We start from the raw sequence: 4,979 nt of genomic DNA, 5'->3' as shown, positions 1-4,979 counted from the left end.
CGGGCCCAAAGGGGTTATCACTATCACCAGTGATCCGGACATAGCACTCCGTGCCGAAAACAAAACCGCCTCCCTGGCCCTCAAGGCACTATCGGAGGCCCTCGCGGCCGAAGAATTAACCACCTTGCATTCCACGGTGGATAGGGACGACGTAATCCTCGACAAGAGACCCAAGTCAACTTCCTTCAAACCAGCAGACAAAATAGTCAAATTCCAAGTTCACCCGACGGACCCCAAGAAGACAGCTCGCATTGGGGCACAACTGGACCCAACGGTCGACGCCGCAGTATGCGCATTCTTGTGAGAGAATTGGGACATCTTTGCCTGGCACCCTTCTGATATGCCAGGAATCCCACGCGGGCTGGCCAAACATAGTCTCAATATACTGAAGGGATACAAGCCAGTCAAGCAAACGCTGCGACGATTTTTCGAACCCAAACGATGGCACAGTGGAACTCTCAAGAACACCGGCGCCACTTACCAACACATGATTCAAACGTTCCTGGAAAAGCAAATCGGCAAGACTGTGGAGGCATATGTAGATGACGTAGTCATCAAAACCAAGCATGTTGAATCATTGGTGGATGACTTACGCCTTACATTCGACAACCTCTGAGCATATGATATACGACTCAATCCGGAAAAATGTGTTTTTGGCATTCCCATCGGCAAACTGCTCGGGTTCATTGTATCCAATAGAGGAATTGAAGCGAACCCAGCCAAAATCCGAGCCCTGTCACAATTAGCAAGACCAACTGACCTCAAGCAGGTCCAAAAACTAGCCGGGTGCGTGGCAGCTTTGAGCCATTTTATCTCCAGATTAGGAGAAAAGGCATTGCCATTGTATCGCCTACTCCGACGCACCGACCACTTTGCGTGGACAGACGCTGCAACAACCGGATTGGAGGAAATAAAAACTTTGCTAGCAAGCAACCCAATCCTGGCCGCACCAAACATTAGTGAACCGATGTTGCTCTACATATCTGCAACTCACCAGGTGGTAAGTGCGGTGCTCGTTGTCGAATGAGAGGAAGAGGGGCATAAGTTCCCACTCCAAAAACCAGTATACTATGTATCGACGATCCTTACACCATGCAAATCCCGATACCCGCATTATTAGAAGATAGCATATGCGGTCTTTATGGCATTCTGCAAACTGTGGCACTACTTTCAAGAATGCTCAATCACGGTGGCCTCAGAAGTACCACTCAATGATATCATAAACAACCGGGACGCCACCGGCCGGATTGACAAATGGTCCATTGAGCTCTTACCATTTGAATTAACGTACAAACCACGCCGAGCCATTAAATCTCAGGTGTTGGCTGACTTCATCACCGAATGGACAGAGGCCGAACTCCCTAAAGAGTACGGCACGTATTCCAACTGGGTGATGCACTTTGATGGCTCCAAAATGCTAGCCGGACTAGGGGCTGGTGTCGTCTTGACATCCCCCATAGGAGACACAGTTCGTTATGTGCTCCAAATACTGTATACAAACTCTAACAATGCAGTCGAATACGAGGCCCTATTACACGGTCTCCGAATGGCTGTCTCCATGGGCATACAACGCCTTGAGGTGCGGGGGGATTCACACCTCGCAATATCCCAAACAAATGGAGAATTTGATGCAGAAGATCCGAAGATGGCGGCTTACCGCAACGCCGTACTCAAAATATCAGTTCGGTTCAAGGGGCTCAAGTTTCATCACATGGCTCAAGATATTAATCAAGCCGCAAACATCCTTGCTCGCATGGGAGCTAAACGCGACCCCATCCCACCTAACACCTTTGTGGAAAGGCTCTTCAAGCCATCCGTGGTGTGGCAGGAAGAGAGAGGCAACACTGGTCCGGAACCGATCATACCCCCAGATTCCGAACACAGCCCCGATATCATCGGGGGCTCAGGCCCCGAAATAACACCATCGGCCCACAAAATCATGGCTGTAATTGCCCCGTGGACCGAGCCTTTCCTTGCCTACCTTACTAGGAATGAGCTCCATGGGGATCAGACTGAGGCCTGTCGCATCGTTCGACGCTCGAAGGCCTACAAAGTTCATGAAGGAGAACTGTATAAGAAAAGTACTACCAAAGTCCTTCAATGATGTATCTCTGAAGAAGAGGGACGACAGCTCTTGGATGAAATACACGCTGGTCTTGGTGGCCATCAAGCTGCAGCTCGGGCCCTTGTAAGTAAGGCTTTATGTACGGGTTTCTTTTGGCCCATGGCCCGAGCAGATGCACATGACCTCGTACAGCGCTACGTTGGATGCCAGCTTTTCACTGATCAAAGCCATATGCCGCCCACTGCCCTTCGAACAATCCCCATCACTTGGCCCTTTGCGATCTGGGGGCTCGATATGGTCGCACCTCTTAAAGGGGGAAGCCATAAGAAGAAATACTTATTGGTTATGGTCGATAGGTTCACTAAGTGGATAGAAGCCAAGCCAGTTAAAATAGCTGAGGCCAGACCGGTGATAGACTTTATATCCGGAGTAGTACATCGTTATGGTGTCCTGCACAGTATTATTACTGACAACGGCTCTAACTTTATAGCCGATGAGGTAAAAACTTGGTGCGCCAATTTGGGCATCCATCTCGATTACGCCTCCGTATATCACCCTCAGACAAACAGTCAGGTCGAACGGGCTAACGACATGATATTGAGCGACATCAAACCCAGACTAGTGCAATCTCTGCAAGAATCAGACAAACACCGGGTCGAGGAACTTGATTCCGTACTCTGGGGGCTGCGGACCAAGCCCAATCGCACGATCGGGTATACACCTTTTTTCATGGTGTATGGTGCGGAGGCGGTCTTGCCTTGCGACATTATTCACGACTCACCTCGAGTGCGCATGTACGAAGAGAGAGAAGCCGAGCTCGATCGGCAGGACGACTTGGACGGCCTGGAGGAGGAGCGCGATGTTGCGAAGGCCCATTCCGCATTTTATCAACAACAGGCTCGGCGATATCAAAGCAGAGAAGTACGGGCAAAGACTTACAATGTCGGTGAACTCGTTCTACACCTACCAGAGAAGATAAAGGACAAGCTCAAGCCCAAATGGGCAGGTCCCTTCATTATAGATGAAGTTCTCACTGGAGGAGCCTATTGCCTTCGCAATGCTTCGGACAATCACTTGGAGCCAAACCCATGGAACGCTGCAAGGCTCTGAAGATTCTACTCCTAAGTCCGCACATATACCCTTTTTCTCGTTCCTTCTTTTCTCCCTCTCACTGTTTTCCTTTTTCTTGTTTTTATACGACTTCTAGCTCGTGTTCGGATAAACCACACACCTAAGGGGTATACATCCTTAAATGTACATACCCCACAATACCTGGGGGCTTCTTTTCACAAGAAGCTTATTATTATTATTTTTCGAGCATCAAGCTCACCGTATATATGTGTCGTCCACTCATATATGTCTTTCCTTCGCCATTATATGCACCTTTATGACTTAAGTTTTTGCCAAGCTGGGTTGCCCGGCTCCTGTGCTTATGCCCTACGTTCCCGCTTGTTCGGCTAGGGCATAAAGGGAGCACCTCTGCAATTGTTACAGCCGGGTTATCCGGACGTGTACCTCAGACGGGTGAAGCCGAAAGCTAGCGTTCTCAAGGGAATGATTGGTCGGCGAGCAAAAGACAAACTGCCCTCGTTGCAATACAAACCCCCCAGACTATAACGCGTATTGTGATTTTTTAGCATCACAGCTTCGGTATGCAGAAGAAAACCGCATACTGGCCCCGGGAGAGGAACCCTTAACGGAACTATTCTCTCTGGAAGATGTTTCTTACAATCAAATGTAATATAACATAACTCCCCGAATACAACTTGTCTGATCAAGCAACTATGACCAGACTGCCTGGTTTCCGAACATACTTTGGAGTTTACCTATGGTATAGTATTCGGAAACACTCCAAACCTAGGGTTTTCGGAGGTCAAAGCAGAAAGTCTGCCATGACAATCGTTTTACAAATTCGGCTAGAGACATGTTTGTCGATAAAAGTACATTGCTACTTGGACTCAAAAACTTCTTCTTCCTCTAGACCCTCTAATAGGTTGTCTAGTTTACAATCTTATTGTGAAAACTTGGCGGCCACCTTCACTTGGTCGTACACCAGGCTGACCGGAATTTCCTGTCCATCGGATCGTCGAGGTCCGACCCGTGCCATATGATTTGGATCAAGTCCGGTGTATCGTGTTTTTACCATGGCCCAGGCTTCCCGAGCACCTTCTCGGCATGCCGATATCTTCCATAGCCCAAAACGGCGTCGAGCTCCCTTGAATAAATTCACGAGTTCCTCCATACTTCCTGGAGGAGATTCGGCTGGCCATAAAGCCTTAGCGATGTTTCTCATTGCCTTCCACACTCGCTCATGCACCTTGGACAACTCTTGTAGCAGGTCACCTTGAAATCCGAACACCTCTTCTTCGGGCCGCCCAGTCAGCACACCTACAGAAATAAACTTGTTAGGATTCGCATCAGTGAGCTGCATGATAGTAAGTTAAAAGGCATACTGAATATGCCGCTTCTCAGCTTTCTGTTCTCTTTCAAGGTGCCCGCCAGTTGGGCTCGCACGTCTTTCAGCTCTTCATCGAGCTGGATGTTAGCATCCTGCAGCTTGTTCTTTTCGTCCCTGGTCTGCGTCAGTACACGTTGACCAGCGGCCTCTTGCCTTTTGGCATGTTCTTTATCCGCCTGCACGGCTTTTAGTTTCTCTTCCAGCTGATCCGATGATCCTGTCATCGTAAAATGCCACAGTGTTTATTCGCATAAACATGACTGGCACATGATTATATTTCCGGACAGAAGGGGACATTACCAGTCAGTGCCTCCTTGGACTTCTCCAGCTTGGCGGTAACTACAGTCAGCTGGGTCTGACACTGTTCCAGCTCCCGAGATAGCATGTTGTTCTTCTCCATGAGTACCTGATTATACATCGATCCTTAAAATCAGTTGTTTCAACTGTTTTCAAGTC

The sequence above is a fragment of the Triticum urartu genome, chromosome 6A, assembly GCF_056163025.1.
Source record: "Triticum urartu cultivar PI428250 chromosome 6A, HENAU_Tu73, whole genome shotgun sequence".
NCBI classification, from domain to species: domain Eukaryota; kingdom Viridiplantae; phylum Streptophyta; class Magnoliopsida; order Poales; family Poaceae; genus Triticum; species Triticum urartu.
Note: the sequence above shows the minus strand (reverse complement) of the source record.